The sequence below is a fragment of the Chiloscyllium plagiosum genome, unplaced genomic scaffold, assembly GCF_037043375.1.
Source record: "Chiloscyllium plagiosum isolate Xiang-an unplaced genomic scaffold, Cpla_swu_hap1 HiC_scaffold_33, whole genome shotgun sequence".
In the NCBI taxonomy this organism is placed as follows: domain Eukaryota; kingdom Metazoa; phylum Chordata; class Chondrichthyes; order Orectolobiformes; family Hemiscylliidae; genus Chiloscyllium; species Chiloscyllium plagiosum.
In genome coordinates, this window is record NW_028270171.1 from 15,736,905 (window position 1) to 15,755,883 (window position 18,979).

General features: G+C 45.0%; 1 protein-coding gene across 6 annotated transcripts in view; it reads left to right on the plus strand.

The window, feature by feature from the left end:
- The window catches only part of LOC122542246 (protein phosphatase 1 regulatory subunit 29-like), a 411,774-nt gene that overhangs the window by 300,235 nt on the left and 92,560 nt on the right, over nt 1–18,979 (plus strand). For 3 of the 6 annotated variants that reach the window (XM_043679784.2, XM_043679788.2, XM_043679786.2), the window contains exon 4: nt 15,302–15,408. The exons of 1 other annotated variant lie outside the window; for it this stretch is intronic. The gene's annotated coding sequence lies outside the window, so the exon portion shown is untranslated. Of the gene's footprint in view, nt 1–15,301; nt 15,409–17,695; nt 17,783–18,109; nt 18,235–18,979 lie in introns of those variants that run through there. 2 more of the 6 variants (XR_015752564.1, XR_015752563.1) reach the window with 2 other exon arrangements.

The window sequence follows — 18,979 nt, forward strand, 5'->3', positions numbered from 1 at the left end:
CTTGTGGAGAGAGGAGGAGAACTTCTTCAAGGTAGGTATACCTAATGAAGAGCTTTTGCCTGAAATGTTGATTTTCCTGCTCCTTGGATGCTGCCTGATCTACTGTGCTTTTCCAGCACCACTCTAATCTTGACCCATCCCTAATTGCCCAGGGAACAGTTAAGGCTCACCCACTTTACTGGAGCTACATGTCAGCCAGACTAGGTAAGAACAGCAGATTTCCTTCCCTGAAGGGCATTACATTAGAGCAGATCTGTCTGAATCTCCGAATCTAAATCAGTTGGAGACTTCCAGGACAATTCCCTCAGAGGTTAGCAGGTTGGGATTTCTGCAAGGTCTCAATGAGCATCTCAGGTTCAATATGTGACTCCCCTCCTCCCCCCAGCCTTCCCATGATTTGGAAATCGGAAGACATGGGCCTTAAAAGAAGAATGAATGGTTTGCAAGCAAGGTGTTGCTGTGGTCTTATAGAGGTTTCACATACGTGGCAGAGCTGTCAGCTGAGCTATGGATCTTACTCATGTAGTGAAGTTAAATCTTGGTGAAAATTTATTCATTTCTCCACAGAGTTAAAGAGTTGCATTTACATAGCACTTTTCACAATCATAGGATGTCCCATCATGCCTCACAGTCGTGTAACAGTGTGTGTGTGTGTGTGTGTGTGTGTGTGTGTGTGTGTGTGTGTGTGTGTGTGTGTGTGTGTGTGTGTGTGTATATAATTGGCAATATTATCTTTTTAAATTCAAACTCTGTTATGGCTAATAGAGCAGTGGGACAAAGAGAGAAATCAGCACATCCCTCCTAATTTAATTAGTGAACTCCTAGATTGCTGTGATTCTAACCTCTGTAATTCCTTTGCTAAACCTCTTACCCTAGCAGGACAACAATAGGAAATACTTTGGGGATATCTTCGGTGTATCTCTGATGAAGTCAAATGTACGTGCTAACTGATGGGAGAGCCAGACTTCCGACCAACCAAAAGGGAGACGGCTCATTCAGGAAGAGCCTGAATGGTTCAAGAGTTCAAAGAGTCTTTGTCAGGACATGAAGTGGAGACATTTGAGGGTGTGCACAAACCTCTAAACAGCCCATCTTTCCAACCCTCCAAGCACCACCTGCCCTGCATTGTGACAGGGTCTACAGATCATGCAATGGACTTGTCAGAACACATTATATTAGAGTGGGTTCTACACTTGACCCATGATGAAATGTCCTTTTAAGAGGAAGATGAAGAATTATAGATGATATAGGAAAAATGCTGTGAAACGTGAAAGCGTTCAGAAATGATTTACAAGGATGTTGCTGGGGTTGGAGGGTTTGAGCTATAGGGAGAGGCTGAAAGGGCTGGGGCTGTTTTCCCTGGAGCATCGGAGGCTGAGGGGTGACCTTATAGAGGTTTATAAAATCATGAGGGGCATGGCTAGAGTGAATAGACAAGATCTTTTCCCAAAAGCTGCAGGGCATAGGTTCTCTTTCTGTGCCATACATCTCTGTGACTCTGTAGAGGAAATTCATGCAGAACTTTGATCGCATTGAAGAGTCGTTGTCTCTTGAGTAAGCGAAAAAATATTAAGACACATTTAGGAATGAAAATTCTATGTTTTTGGGAGCTGTAGCCAACTAAATAATTTTCACATTTAGCACGTCTGAACAACACATTGGTCCAACAACTTATTGGAAACATGAGCATGAATGTCTTGCAATTGAATGTCAGTCTATCTCCATTGCACCAACTCCAGTTCCTGGTATCACCTTTGTTGGATGAAATCTGCTCAGACAAAAAGTTTCAAGTTCCACGTCCAGTTTACACTTTTGATGGTGCAGCAGTCTTTCCCTGATGTGATTGTGGGGAGTTATGAGAATGTGTTGTGCAGACTAAGCTCGTGCTCTCTTAAGGTAAAAGATTAATGGGTGAACTAATTGAGCTGTTTCAACATCTGACAGGGTCTATTAGCATCAATTATTGGGAAGCTACTGGAGTCTGTCACAGGGATAGCGTAGTGAGCACTTGACCAAGTGTCGATCAGGGACAAACAGCATTGCCTGACTACCTTGCCTGTGTTGAATTCTCGGAGGCATTCCCTTTTAACTCCTTCAATGGGGTGAGCCCAGAAAAATGTGGCAATATCATAAAAATAGAGCTAAATTGTTAGGAGGGGATATCACAAAACTTTTTTTTCATGTAAAGTGCAGTGGGAATTTCGAAAACTCTCGCCTAAAATCTGTTTGAGACCCATAATAATATTTTTGAATGATACGTTATCGTGAACAAAAATGGACTGATGAACATCAGGCTAACTGAATGATGGAATAGATTTGGAAGGCATTAAATGACCTACTACTGACCCTATGTTCAAAGAGGCTGCTAGAAATACCACTCGACAAAGCAAGTAAGCAAAGGGTGCGCACCCCTTAAATCACTATGTATTTTAACAAAGGTGCCTCTTGTGTTGCCATTTCACAAGTTATACCTGCCCTTTGGGGGAAAGAACGCAACAGGAAAAGTGGCCCAACTATGGCTAATGAAAGTAATTAAAGAAAGTATTAAATCCAGGGAGGAGTCGTGTAAAGTTACTGGAAAATGTATCAAGCCTGAGGACTGGCTTAGAATTCAGCAAGTGCGGACTAGGGGGTTGACAAAGTTGGGAAAAGTAGAGAATGAGAGTAAAGATGCATGTATGTAAAAAGAAAAGGATTAGTGCAGACATGTAGGCTGTTTAGAGAGGGTTTGAGTATAGGAACAAGGAAATCTTATTACAGCTGTACAGGACTTTAGGGAGACCACACCTGGCATACTGGGTGCAGCTCCGGTCTCTATACTGATAACAAGATGTACTTGGCACAGAGGGAGGTGCAGGAAAGGTTCACTACACTGATTCCTAGGATAGTAGGTTTGTCCTTTGCGGAGAGATTGGCTTGACCGGGGCACTGCATTCCCTGCAGTTCAGAAGAATGAGAGGGGGTTCACATTGAAGTGTGTAAAATTCTGCCAGGGCTGGACATAGTATGTGTAGGGATATTATTTTCCCTGGCCCAGAGCGAGGGACCATGGTCTCAGGATACGGGACAGGCCATTTGAGAGAGGAGAACATCATTAAACTTCTCAAATGGAAGCCAAATATTGTGAATGCTGGAAATCTGGAAACAAACACGGAGAATGCTGGTGACACTTAGCAGGTCTGGCAGCATCTGTGGACAGAGAAACAGACTTAACGTTTTGAATGTAGTCTATCTTTATTCAATCAAGGATTGGGCAAGGCCAGCATTTGTTGCCCATCCCTCATTTCCCAGAAGGCATTGCTCTGGATCTGGAGTAGCATGTAGAGCAGACCAGGTAAGGATAGCAGTTTCCCCTCCCTGGAAGACACGAGTGAACCAGATGAGTTTTCCCTCGACAACTGGCAATGTATTCATGGTCATCATTAGACTCTTAATTTACTGGATTCACATTCCACCATCTGCCGTGGTGAGATTGGAACACGGGTCCCTAGAACATCAGCTGGGTCTCTGGATTAACAGCCCAGCGATAGTATCGTTAGGCCATCACATCCTTGAAACTGTGTTTCAAAGTTCCTGATGTGTTTCCCTAGCATTTTCTGTGTTTGTCATCGAACATCTTCCTACATTGCTGGGCATTTCTCCAGACCCTGGAGACCACACTGACTTGGATGGCAATCTCAGACCAAGCTGGCAAGGGGTTAGTGCTGTGGCCTCCTTTGCCTTTCCCGGGGAATACCTGTTCTACTCCGACCCCAGGACCTCCAGTCATTTGTCCGCAAAGCGAGGTGCCAATTTCCTCTTGCCAGTCACGTCTGGAGTAAATAACACACACCGTGCAGGGCAGCTCTAGTTCTGCCAGTGCTTGTCCAGGTTCCCCAACCTTATTTACATGGCGCTGGTATTTGTGAGTTCTCAGCAGTGATGAGTATCTCTCACAAATGGGGCACTATTGGGGCGCGGTGCATGGATAAGCTTGGCAAGGTAGCGTGAGAAAACTTGCCAAGGGCTCACGGAGAGATTCCTGCAAAAACTGAATTCGAGTAAGATTTAGCCCAATGTTTCTTCACAGTCATTTCTCAGCCTCCCTTGGAATCCTGACAATGACCCTTAGTGACCCCTCCATTACCCAGTTAGCTCCACCATCGGTGGTGACCCCAATCAGTCAAGTATGAAATTTTTTGGATAGATTGGTCTCCCTTCTCTGGGAGTGCCATCTCCACGGTAACTGCCCCGTGACCCTCTCCATTCTGCATGCGCAAACCGTGGTACTTAACAGCTGTAGCGTTTCACCTGCATGGTCATCGAAGCATGAGATTGAAGTGAAAGGAAGAAAGAGAAGGTTACAATTCTGGCAGCTTGGGATAACATTGGGAAAACATTGTCACCAATGTGCACTGGCATCCATCACCAGAGGTAGAACACGCTCATCTGTAACATGGCCTCAGGACATCTTATTCACTACATGAGAAACAGAGTGCCCGTTTAAACAAAAAAAAGCATTCTACAAGACTCACTCACTATGATCGCCCTTTTGAAGGGATCAGCCAGCTAATGGGATCATTCATGTGGACAGAGATTCAGTGGAAATTGTCTTGGTTGAGAGATTCAGATGAAGGGTCACAATTCAATAGGCGGGATGCTGGAAAGGTTGAAAAGATCAGGAGAGAAGCTGGAGCCAGCTTGGGAACAGTGGGAAGGTGACGTCAGCATTCTGGTCCAGGAGACACTGAGGAAAAAAAGGGGGTGTTTGATCAGTTTGGAAAAAAGCTTAAACAAGGAGGTAATGTGAAGAAGCTTGATTTCAGCACACCAAAGATGAAGACAGCAGGAGTACATAGCATGGTAAAGATGAGCAGGAACACATGATAATTCACAGATATTCTAAATAAAGAGGCAATTAATTTAAAAGAAAAGGTATTGCTGAAAATAGACATGCTGTCGAGCTTTTTGTCTTGCACTCATCATGATCGGTGTAAGAATAATACGTTGCAAAGGTTGGGATGCAAGAGGAGTGTGATTAAGATGTGCAGATTAAGGGAACTGGCCATGCTGAATTACCCCTTGGTGGACAGGAATGTGCAGGCTAGGTGAATTAGCTATGAGAAATGCAGAGTTACAGGGACAGGATGGGGGGGGGGGGGGTTGGGTGGGTCTGGGTGGAATGCTCTTTGGAGGGTAAGTGTGGACTCAGGCCGAATGGCCTGCTTCCACACTGTAGGGATTTTATGATTCTATGTCGAGAGTGTGGTTCTGGAAAAGCACAGCAGGTCAGGCAGCATCTGAGGAGCAGGAGAGTCGATGTTTCAGGCATAAGCCTTTCATCAGGAATGATTGTTGGTGGCATTACTGTGGAGGATGCACCAGAGGGCTCTTGTCTCCCCCTCCAAAAGGTGCAATACCTGAACATGTTCCTTAATGAGTGACTGACAATCTTCCATGGATTGTTTGTTTAATTCCCAGGACTGTCCTGGGAATTAAACAGCAAAAGGTGTCCAAATGTGGAATCGCAGTTAACACAAGACATTGAGTTTTGTAAGCGAGGTTGGGATTCTAGTAAACAAAAGGGTAAGGTGTTTCCAGGTGCGTTTTCCATGGCACTCATATCTACACGTGCAACTGAATGTTTCTAGAAATACCAGACATGAAACTAAGAGCTGTTGTTTTCTTCATATGGTTTTCAGCCAAATATTCATCTCAATTATCTGCTCACCTGTTCAACAGGGCTGGCAATATCCTTGGATTTGTTTCTGTTCTACTGCGCTAAATTGATATACTGTAGAGGCCATTCAGCCCACTTGCTGTATGCTGGTCGTTATGCTTCATACGCATCTTCTATTCTATAACATCTAAATGCTTCAACATATCCCTTTGATTCTATTCTGCCTTATGTACCTCTCTAGCTTCCCATTAAATGTATCTCTGCTTTTTACAAATTCTTTCATGGGATTTGGGCATCACTGGCTAGTCCAGTATTAATTGCCCTTCCCCGATTGTCTTTGGAAAGATAATAGTATTGGTGGTGGTGAGCCACTTTCCTGAATCAGTACATTATATCTGGGGACATTTGTACTGTTACATAGGAAAGGAATTCCAGGATCGTGTCCCAGTGACAGTGAAGGAACGGGGATATATTTTCAAGTCAGGATGGTGAATGGCTTGAAGGGGACCTTGCAGGTGGTGATGCTCCCATGGATCTGCTGCCCTTGTCCTTCTAAATGGTAGTGGTCATTGGTTTGGATAGTATTGTTAGAGGAAACTTTGTGAATTTCAATCTGCCTCAGTCACTTCATGTGATAGGAAGTACGAACGGAATTTAATACACCCCTCCCCCTGCCCACCCCGCCCACCCTGAACAAGGCATCATCAGAGACAGGGATCTGTCTGACTGGACAGGAGGGCACAATTGCTGCCTTCCTGACTCCCCATGACCAAGGTCAGGGATGGAAAAGTGATGGTGAGTGGCATAAGGACCTCAACTTGCCTGGTGTCCAATCAGCCATCTGGGGAAGCTGCACACTAAATCCTCACTGGTTTGATTGAGACCCTCAGGGAGTTTGGAAGGAGAGTTCCTTTTCAACTTCTCCACCTTCTGGTACTGCCTGGCTTGCTGTGTTCTTCCAGCCTTCTGCCTGTCTACCTTGGATTCCAGCATCTGCAGTTTTTTTTGTCTCTCGCTAAGTTTGTATCACAGTGAAATCTCTTCTAAGGATGCTCACTTTGAAGAAGTTCTCTGCCTCCCTTAGACCTGGACTCAGTGAGTCCCTTTCTCACTGTCATACTGCTGTGAACCCATCACCTGTGTTCACCTATCACCACCTCACCATTCCTCCCCTCTCTCCATGCACCCATAACTTTCTCCCAACCCCCCCATTCTCTTTATCTGCAGCTCACCCTATCCCCACCCCCAGTCCTGAATAACAGTTATACCTGAAATGTTGATTTCTCCACCTCTTGAATATCCCTGGATTGCAATGTTCTTCTGGCCTCCTCCTTGCCTACCTTGGATTCCAGCATTGACAGGGACCCAGTATTAAGAAGGGGTGGATTCATTGAAAACCACATTTCCTTTTAACCCCCTCCTCCATTATTGCTAACCACTGGCCTTTCCCATGATCCCTATCCCTTCCATACCTCACCTCTGAGAATGAGTTCCATGGCCAATCCCTTCGGCAGACCCTGAATTTAATTCTATCAGTGGCCACCACTCCCAGTGGCACTGGTGAGCCGATCTCCTATTCACTTGATGGTGTGTGAGGCTATGTGCTGGCTGGTGACATGACAATTGCATCAGAGCACTGGAGAAAAGCAAACATGGCGTTCCCACCTCCATCTGGTGGACCAGACCCCCCCCAAAATTTTCATTAAATTCCACTCTTGTGTGTAAGTTGCTTACTCAGGGTGATGGCTGGAGACTGGGCTTGTCCTCCAATTGACCAGAAATAGACTGGGCCAGCCATGTAAATGCAGTGGCTACAAGAGCAGATCAGAGGCTAGAAATCCTACAGGAAGTAACTCGCCTTCTGACTCTCCAAAATCCTGTCCACCATCCACGAGGCACAAGTCAAGTTTGTGATGGATTGCTCCCCACTTGCCCTGGATGAATGCAGCCCCAACAACACTCAAGAAGCTTGACACCATCCAGGACAAAGCAGCCCCACTTAATTGGCACCACATCCACAAGCATCCACTCCCTCCACTACTGACACTCAGTGGCTGCAGTGTGTGCTATCTACAAGTTGCACTGCAGAAGGTCAGCAGTGATCCTCACACAACACCTTCCAAACTCACAACTACTTCCATCCTGAAGGACAAGGGCAGCAAACACATGGGAACACCACCACCTGCACGCTCCCCTCCAAGCCACTCACCATCCTGACTTGGAAATATATCACCGTTCCTTTATTGTTGCTTGGTCAAATTCCTGGAATTCCCTCCCTGACAGCATTGCGGGTGTCCCTATATTCCATGGAGTTCAACAGTTCCTTCAGGGCAGCTCTTCAGGGCAATTGGAGGTGGTGGGCAATAAACGCTTGACTGGCCAGTGACACCCACATGCTCTGAATGAACAAGAGAAAGAAAGGACTGTGGGCGGAGCCTAAGACCTGGCAGGCCAATCAGAGTCCTCTCAGCTGGAAAACACCCAGGTGTTTCCAAATGAACACTTTTTCTCGCCAACCTTTTCAAAGTTTAACTAAGAAAGGGTTTACCAAGCAGGATATCCCTGTGGGCGATGGAACCCCTTTGTAGAGTGGCCTCAGGCTGACATGGAATCTTATAAGTAAGGGTCGGCACGGTGGCTCAGCGGTTAGCACTGTTGCCTCGCAGCACCAGGAACCCTGGTTCGATTCTGGTGTCAAGAAACTATCTGTGTGAAGTTTGCACATTCTCGCTGTGTCTGTGCGGGTTTTCTCCAGGTGCTCCGGTTTCCTCCCACAATCCAAATGCAGGTTAGGTGAGTTGGCCCATAGTGTTCAGGGATGTGTAGGTTAGGTGCATTAGTCAGGGGAATGGGTTCTGGTTGGGTTATTCTTCGGAGGGTTGGTGTGGACTTGTTGGGCCGAAGGGCCTGATTCCACACTGTAGGGATTCTATGAATTCCTCTAGACCTACCTGGAGTTATGGTGCCCTGCTCTTCCTGTTGCTGGGGAGCTGTCTCTGGGACAACAACCTGTGTCACCCATGGGATTCTGGGAGCTGAGCACTTCACGGCCTCCCATTTCCATTCCCAGCCTGAGTTGGGGCTTTTTTTATTCCCACATACTTGCAACTGGATTAGACTGAAGGAATGGATCCAAGGGACTGGTTTGTCCTGGGTGCTGTTGTCGGGTTTCGTTGCATTTTTCCTCATTTTTTTTTCTCATTTCCCCATGTATCATCCGACGAGAAAACATTCCAAGGGAAAATGAAATTGATGTCTTGATATTTTACTGTATGATAAAAGAAATACGCAGAACTGTCAACATCGGGGAAACATTGGGACTGACAGTTTGAGAGTGAGAGTGACACATAGTCACTCAGAGATTCAGAGCTGTGTTTAATTTTACAAAATAACAGTAGGCACCAAAATGGTCCACATTTTCAATCAAAGTGAGTGATTGTCACTTCTGACGGAAAAGAAGAGATTTTGGGATGACATGTTTGGGGTCATCAGAGTTCTGTAGGAGGTTGTTAAGCCTTCCCAATCAAAATATTCACTGACAGTCCAAGGATGTGCAGGTTAGGTGGATTGACCATGCTAAATTGCTCATAGTGTCCAGCGATGTGCGGGCTAGGTGTATTAGCCATGGGAAATTCAGGGATAGGGAAGGGAGGGGGTGGTTCTGGGTGGGATGCTCCTTGATGGGCTGATGTGGACTCGATGGGCAGAATGGCCTGTTTCCACACTGTAGGGACTCCATGATGCCACGGCTTCCTAAAGCAGGAGACTCCTGGTTAAAAATGGAGGACGTTAGGAGAGTGAGAGGGAGTTTTTTTTTCAGATTTTATTCTCCATGGAGTCACAGATTCTGAAGAGAATGGTCAATTAAGGTTGGCATTTGGATGGGCGTGAAATTCAACGTGAGCTCTTGTGACAAAAATGAAAGTCACCACAATCTTAAAGATGAATGGTGAAGAGTTTAACCTGAGGGTCATCATGCCTCAGGCAAGGTGTGTTTTTCATGGCATCTACAGGAATTGAACCTCCACTCCTGGTGTAATTCTACATTGCAAAACAGCCATCTGAGTTAAGCAATCCCCTACCTTTGAGAGTAGTTGATCGCTTCTGAATGTCAAGTGGATAGAGGAATCTGGAAAATGGCCAAGTCTGTGGATGCTATTCCCAGAAGTGAAAAAAAAGTCAAACTTGCAAATGACATGTTCTAGTCTGACACGTATTCTCCCAAAAAGGGGGAGTCAGTGCATTCTTTTCCCGGTGTAGCAAACCTTTTATAAACCAGCCCCTGTAGGACCAGGAGTATTCCGGTTGATCCAATATCCCAGATAATCAAGCGATCCATAAAACTACAGCAAAGGAGCAAATAACTGCAGATGCTGGAATCTGTACTGAAGACAACGAATGCTGGAGATCACAGAGGGTCAGGCAGCACCCATGGAGAGAGAGCAAGCTAATGTTTTGAGTCGAGATGACTCTTCATCAGAGCTGAAGTGAAGTGCGGAGGGGCCAGCAGTTATGTTATGAATGGTATTCTCTGTTACCATGTCCTCCCCGCTCAACCCCTAGCACCCAGTGGGACTGTCCGTCCTTTCCAGTTGGACAGTTAGACACGCCATTGCTCTGCCATTGTCACATTCTGATCACTTCACCAGAACTACCAACATCCTTTCTCCCCCAGCACAACTCGGAGGAAGGGTCACTCAACTCGAAGCGTCAATTCTGATTTCTCTCCATGGATGCTGCCAGACCTCTGAGCTTTTCCAACAATTTCTGTTCTGATTTACAGTGACTGCATTCTTAGGAAAGTAGGATTTAGGAGCAGGGTTTGGGCCTTTTTGCTTCAAGTCTGCTTGTGGTCTCGTAGTCTGAATTCCACGTACCTGTTTGTCCCTTAGAATCCTTGATTCTATGAACAATCTAACTCAGCCTTGAATATGTTTAATGGGCCAGCTGCTGCTGCACCCATCACATTTGACAAAAGTAATAACTTGCATTAATAAGAACATAAGAACTTTGGGGTGGCACAGCATCTCAGTGGTTAGCACTGCTGCCTCACAGTGGCAGGGACCCAGGTTTGACTCCAGCCTTGGGTGACTGTCTGTGTGGGGCTTGCACGTTCTGCCTGTGTCTGTGTGGGTCTCCTCTGGGTGCTCTGGTTTCCTCCCACAATTCAAAGATTGCTGGTCAGGTGAATTGGCCATGCTAAATTGCCCGTAGTGTTAGGTGCGTTAGTCAGGGGTAAATATAAGGTAGGGTAATGGGTCTGGGTGGGTTACTCTTTGGAGGGTCAGTGTAGACTTGTTGGCCTGAAGGGCCTGTTTCCACACTGTAGGGAATCTAATCTAAACTAGGAGTAGGCCATCTGCCCCTTTGAGCCTGCTCAACCATTCGATAAGATCATGGCTGATGTTTTTATGGCCTCAGCTCCACTTACTCGCCCTCTCACCATAACCCTTAATTCCTTTACTGTTCAAATAATTATCTATCTTAGCTTGTCACATTCTATGTTAACTGTCCTCCCCACCCTGGCACCCAGTGGGACTATCTGTTCTTTCTAGTCTGACAGTCAGACACACCATTGTTCTGCCATTCTCACATTCTGATCACTTAATTGCAGATTTACAACAGCGGAACGCCCTAAGACACTTCATGGGAGCATTACCAAACAAAATTTGATGCCAGCAAACTACATAAGGGATATTAGCACAAATCCAAGTCAAGGAGTTAGGTTTTGAAGTGAATCTTAAAAATTGTGAAAGAGATGGGAAGCCTGAGGGAAGGGACTCCAGACAGTATGGGTCAGATGAAGGAATGGCCACCAATACTGCAGCGATGAAACTTAGGAATGAGCAAGATGATTGAACTGGCAAATGTAGAGGAATAATGGGGCTATTTTACATTATTAGAAAAGGCAGCAGCCATTTTGGAATTAGGTAAGTAAACAAGAGAGATCTAAAATGATCCTGTCACTTTGCTCTTTTGTTCAACTCGAACTAAATAATATTTTATTGCTGTTAACTGCTTCAAAGAGACCGTGTTGTCATTGCTTTCCATTCACAAGTTCACTTGTTTCTTGAATTTGTCATTACGTTGTAAATCTTGTTTTAAGTAACATCCTTATAAACTGGAGACCGCCAAAAATTACTGCAAACTTATTTTTAGGTCCTGTTCCATTTCTCTAAGAAAATGTTCTTTCTGTCCAAGGCATCGTATTGCTGTTATGTTCAGAACTGCCAGAAAGAGAGACTAATCTTGACAGTGTGAGAGAGAGGCATTAGCTCCACTGGAGTCGGCTGAGTCTTTAACCTTGGTTGCCTCACTAGCTGTGTACAGTAACTCAGTTCCCACCGTTACTTGGGAACTCCAAACAGGTTTTTTTTTCTGTTGGTACTGCAGCTGCCTTAAACAATTTTGGTACATGAAAAATCTGCAGGAGTAGACAGGAGAATCCACAAAGGCCATCAGAGATGGTTCTAACCTGGTTAGCTGTTGTGTGACATTCCTTTTATTAAATGGTAGCAATAGTCAAGCATTTGATAAATCATTTCTCATCCATTTCTGATGAGCATTTTTCTAGATGAACGTCAACTAAGATGATTCCCTAAGTATATTTTTTCAGAACTCCTTGTCACTGCTGTTCTACAGAGCTATATCATAGTAGATTGGTTTGACAAGCTGATTTTATTTATGTGAGCTGATCTGTTATGTGAGCGCTGTGTTTTTTTTTTGGTGTTTTGCTGAGTTGCAGGTCTAGTTATTTGCTGCAATGCTTGTCCCTTCATTAAGTGATTTTTTTTTCAGATCAAACACTGTCTCATGTAATATCTATGTACAGACCCTTCTTTCCTACTGAGCTTTCGGAAAACAACCAGCCAAAAATAAAACGTGTAAAACATAGCATTTATCATCATAGAATCCCTACAGTGTGGAAACAGGCCATTTGGCCCATGAAGTCCATGCCAACCCTCTGAAGAGCATCCCACATGGCTAATCCACCTAGCCTGTACATCCCTGGGCTCTATAGCACAGAGTCGAACAGTGTGGTGCTGGGAAAGCACAACAGGTCAGGCAACATCCAAGTCAATGTTTCAGGCTTAAGCCCTTTATCACTATAACCAATCAATCTAACCCATATATCTTTGGACTGTGGGAGAATGTGTAAACTCCACACAGACAGTTACCCAAGGCTGGAATTGAACCCAGGTCCCCAGCACGGTGAGGCAGCAGTGCTAACCGCTGTGCTGTCCCTGATCAGGGCTTCATGTAAGCTCAGGAAATCCCATTTATAGCCGCTAAAGGACTTTTCAAGTGTTGGCACCGTTGTATTGTACCACACCTGGGAGCTGATTTGCACACAGCAAGCTCCCACAAAAAAGCAATGTCATAATAACCAGATTTTTTTGTTATATTGGTTCTGGATAAATACTGGCGAGGGCACCAGGGCATCAAGCTCTGGGCTTTGTGTTGGCTTTGTGACAGGGTTAAGGTTGCTTTTGTTTTGTGGGTTACCTGCGAGATCAGGTAGGGTTTCAGTTTAATGTCATATTGGAAAGGTGTCATCTCAAACTATGCCGCATATTGCATGCTTTGTCCTCATCTGGAATGGGACACAAAGCCATAAACTCTTTGACATATAGGTAAGAGTGTGACCCACTGATTCATAGCTGGCATCAAGAAGCTTGACACCATCCAGGACAAAGCAGCCCACTTGATTGGCACCACAATCACATGCACCCACTCCCTCCACCACTGGCACTCAGTAGCAGCAGGGTGTACTGTCTACAAGGTCCACTGCAGAAATTCACCAAAGATCTCCAGACAGCGCCTTCCAAACCCATGACCACTTCCATCGAGAAGGAAAAGGACAGCAGATACATGGGTACACTACCACCTCCAAGTTTCCCTACAAACCACCCGCCATCCTAACTTTGAAATATATCACCGTCCTTCAGTGTCACTGGATCAAATCCTGGAATTCCCTCCCTAATGGCATTGTGGGTCAACCCACCACAGGTGGACTGCAGCGGTTCAAGAAGGCAGCTCACCCCTACCTTCTCAAGGGGCAACTAGAGACAGACAATAAATGGTGGGCCCAGCTAGCGATGCCCACATCCCACAGATGATTTTTAAAAACAATCTGACATGATCAGTAAGAAGCCTGTTTGATACTCTGGCCCAAGGATGCTGAGACTGGTTGTTGTACCCAGCTCCTGACCTGGCTGTGTGAAATGCAGTCAAGTAACAAATCAAACCATCTACATCTCTATGGCACAGGTCACCTTTAGGCATTCTCATGGAGGAATCAGACGAGTTGTGTGGGAACTGCACTCTTAAAGATTTGACAACTGGTGTTGACATTACTTATAAGATAAGAAACTCCTGCGAGTAATTCCCAAAGTTCACCTGATGCATCAACAGGAAACTTATTCTCTTCAGTTGTTTGTTGTCACCTTAATTTTGGATGGCTGGTTGGGTCTTTGGTTGCTTCTTCTCTGACTTTCAGGTCTCCTTCAGTCCACGTCTGAGTGATATCCATTTGTCTTCTTTCTCTTCTGTACTCTCAATTCCTCCTTCAGCTGCGGCCAAGACAGGTTTGTCGGGTCACTGTTTCTGAGTCTGTACTTGACTGTCCGTCTATCTGTACTTAACAATCCTTTGGGCGGCACGGTGGCCCAGTGGTTAGCACTGCTGCCTCACAGTACCAGGGACCTGGGTTCGATCCCACATTTGGGCAACTGTCTGTGTGGAGTTTGCATGTTTTTCCACTGTGTTTGCATGGGATTCCTCTGGGTGCTCTCGCAGTCCAAATATGTGCAGGTTAGGCAGATTGCCCACAGTTATAGAGACAGGATAGAGTTTGGGTGGGATGCCCTTTGAAGCGTTAGTGTGACTTGATGGGCCAAATGGCCTACTTCCACCCAGAAGGTGCGATCTGGAGATCTTTGGTGAATTTCTGCAGTGCACCTTGTAGACAGTATACCCTGCTGCTACTGAGTGTCGGTGGTGGAGGGAGTAGGAGCGTAATGGATGTGGCGCCAATTAAGCAGGCTGCTCTGTCCTGGATGGTGACAAGCTCCTTGATGCCAGCTGTGACTCAGTGGGCCACACTTTTGCCCATAAGTCAAAGAGATTGTATGACTCTTTGGATTCCTGAACCGCTGCCCTTGATCTGTCTCACTTGTCCATGCAATCACGTTTGGACGTTTGCATTGGACTTCCAAAGGTACCTCAACATGGATCAAGAGGGTAAGCCTTCAATCTGGAGTAAGACACAACAGAAAGCAAATATTTCTCCCCAGATGGGTGGGAAGATTGGCTAACTGATTACGTTGCTGAAAATGTGTTGCTGGAAAAGCGCAGCAGGTCAGGCAGCATCCAGGGAACAGGAGAATCGACGTTTCGGGCATAAGCCCTTCTTCAGGAATGTTCCCTGGATGCTGCCTGACCTGCTGCGCTTTTCCAGCAACACATTTTCAGCTCTGATCTCCAGCATCTGCAGTCCTCACTTTCTCCTCCTAATTGATTACATTCCCATGAGGCTCTCTTCTCTGTAATATACTTAGTGGGGGGGGGATTATTGATAGGGAGATGCAGAGAGCAAAATGAAACAAAACTCTCACATCGATTTTTGTTTCCTCCTTCCAGACTGTCTCTTGTGACGTTACCATTCCTCAGAGGCTCAGGGCTGACGTCTGGATTCGTAAAATGTGAATACAGATCACAGACTCAAGGTTTCGCCTTTGATTCATGAGGTAAAACTAGTGAATTCAAAAGAAGTGTCATTGCCCAGACAGTAATGAGAATATTAAAAAAAAATGCATGACCATGTAGAGTGGTTGAGTGGTAGGACAGCTGTGCTTGATGGGGAAAGTAGGTAACTGTAAGTGCTAGATACCTAGCATAAAAAACAGAAAACATTAGCAATACTCCATAGGTCAGGCAGTATCGCTTGAGAGAGGAACAGAGTTCACATCATAGGGTGGTGAACATTAATTAGAATTAGGGAAATTTAGAGATGTCACAGTTTTCAGCAAGGGTGGTTGGGCAAGAGGAGAATCTGTGATAAGGTGGAAGACAGGAGATTGGATTATCAGAAAAGAGAATATATGACAGAAGATATTTAAAAGTTCATTTGTGGGATGTGGGCGTCGCTGGCTGGCCAGCATTATCGCCCATCCCTAGGTGCCTTTGAAGAGTCTTTGTAGCGATTGGTACAACTGAATGGCTTGCTAGGCCATTTCAAAGGATATATGAGAGTCCACCTGTGGGTCTGGAGTCACATGTAGGCCAGACCAGGTAAGGATGGCAGATCTCCTTCCCTGAAAGACATCAGTGAACCAGATCGGTTTCTCTGACAACTGACAGTAGTTTCATGGTCATCAGTGAATTCTTAACGCCAAATATGTTTTAAATGAAATTCAAATTCCACCATCTGGAGGATTCAAACTCAGGTCCCCAGAAAATGAGCTGAATTTCTGGCTGAATAATCTGGTAATAATACCACTGGGCCATCACCTACCCTAATTTCCTTGTTCACAGAAAATAGAGGCAGGGCAGTAAAGAAATAAAAATGAAGTTTCTAGGAATGTATTCAACTAATTTAACAATTTATGGAATTCCACAGTGCAGAAAGAGGCCATTCGACCCACCATGTTTGTAATGGCTCCTGAAAAAGCTACCCAGCTAGTCGCATTCCCCAGGCGCTATCCCTATAGCTCTCTAGGTTAATTATTTTTAAATATGTGCAGAACAACCTCAATTATCCGAACGAAACAGACGGGGAGTATTTTGATCGGATAACTGAGTGTTTGGATAACTGATTGTTCGGATAACGGATAACGTTTTTACAGGACCTTGAGACCTTGTTCGGATAATCCGAAATTAGGATAATTGATTTTCGGATAACCGAGGTCGTTCTGTACTAAGCTCAGTTTTGAAACCACTGATGAAATGTACCTCCACCACTCTCCCAGGAGGCACATTCCAAAACTTGGAAGTGAAAATAAGGGAAAAGCCACAAGGGAGAAAAGAACAAATAAGAGACAGAATTAATTGTTAAGTTCAAATGGCTACAAAGTTGCAAAATGGGAAATGTGATGCTTTCCTTAATCTTGTGTTCAGCCTCACTAGGACAGCACACAGGTCGTGGACAGAGAGGTCAGTGTGAGGGAAATGTGGAGGATTAAAATTGCAGGGCACAGGAAGCATTGCTCTTGTGATGCAGCAGTAGTGTCCCTACCTCTGAGGCAGGAGGCTCAGATTCAACTTCCACCTACTCCCAATGTGTATCACAACAGATCTGAGCAGGTTAATTAAAAATATTTAGAATCGTAAGGAGAAGAAAATGGTCACATGATAGAGTATAACATTAAACAAAATTATTCAGCAGAACCTCACTCTAGTCCAATGTCTCCTCAAATTCATTTCAGGATTTATTTTGTAGTGAATTTCAGCAATCTGTCTTTAAACTGTTGGTTACATTCCCTGCCTTGGTTGCTCTGAACGATTGAGCAATTCAGTAGAAAGACTGGTGGAAGATGTTCTGTGATACGTCCTGCTCTCATAGCTCTGTACCCAACCACCAAGGGAGACAGCAGCATGGCTCTGAAAGCGACTCTCTCAGAACATGTAACACCTTCCTTCTCATCTCCTCACCATCCTCAGTCTGGTGCTGCACCGCTGCATCACAAGAACGATTTAATAAAAGAGATTCATACTTTCTGGTTAAACAAACTGTCCGGAAGTGTTATTACATACCTCTGGAGTGGACAAGATTTGCGTTGGGTGTTCAAGCCCAGAGGTAGGAGCATTACCACTGCACCACAGGAGGTCCTAATTCCGCCACTATCCTATTTAATGTTTTTGGCCATGGATTGTTTGTTTGAAGCTATCTCTGAGTTTGAAGGTTTTGGATTCATAGTCCTGTCCACTCGGACTGAGTAGGCTGCTGCTTCACCTCAGCACTGAGGGGGCCTGGCATTGATCAAAGGTCCATCTTTTGGATGAGGCATTAACTAACAATCTTATCTACTCTCTCAGGTGGACATATAACATCCCATGGCCTTGTTTGTGGGACTGGCTTGTGCAAAATGGCTGCCACATTACCACAGAGACGACACTTAAAGGGCTGCAGAGTGTTTTGAGAAATCCAGAAGGTGCTTTATAAATGCAATTGCTTCCTTTCCAACAGTTTCAATTCTCTCTAAATTAAGCACTGTGTGGTTCAGATCACATCTCTACTCCTCACTGACCCAGTTTGATTCCCAGCATCTTCAAGGCATATTTAGCAACCGTCAATTAAATGATGCTCAAACGAAGATCTCTGACGTCAATGTTTTAAGTTTCAATCAACATGTTTTATAAAGATATCATGTAAACATGCCTTGGTCCAGCAAGGCTTTTGAACTGGGATTCTGCCCTTGCATAACCATAGATTTCATATTGTTCCTACAGTGCAGAAAGAGGCTATTTGTCCCATCAAGTCTGAGCATCCCACCCAGACCATCTCTGTAACCCCACATTTACCATGGCTAACCCACCTAGCCCGGATATGTAGGGCAACTTAGCATGGCCGGTCCACCTAACTTGCACATCTTTGGATGGTGGGAGGAAACCGGAGCACCCGGAGTAAACCAATACAGGTACGGGGAGAATGTCCAAGCCCCACACAAATAGCTGCCTGAGGCTTGAATTGAACCTGGGTCCCTGGCGCTGTGAGGCAGCAGTGTTAACCACTGAGCCAGCGTGCTACTTTTTATCTATAACTTTGTCTGTACTTCCATTGACTTTCTCAGCTCCTTTGAAACCCCATTTCTCACGAAGTCAATGCGGCATCTGAAGTGCCTATATTTTGCACTGAAATCATGGAGTGGGCTAAACCCATGACCTTTTGACTCAGCTAAGTGTGTTACCACCAAACCAAGCTGACACTGCTCTTTATCCTGCCTCCCTATGGTGTAGCATATTTTAGCAGAGGGTGCCTGTTGAGTCAGTTGTAAATTGAGATGAAAAGATACTGATTGCTAATGTTGTCAGTTCCATCTGGATTGTCATGTCAGGAAAGAAAGATGCTCTCGGCACTCCTGAGTATTGTGTCTTCCATAATCAACATGACCCTCTCTGTGGAGATACAATAATCCATTCTATCCTTGGATTCAATTTCTTACTTACAGTCACAGAGTCATAGAGAAGTACAACACGGAAACAGGCCTTTCGGTCCAACTCATCCATGCCGACCAGATATCCTAAATTAATCTAGTCCCATTTGCCTTCATTTGGCATATATCCCTCTTAAACCCTTCCTATTCATATACCCATCCAGAT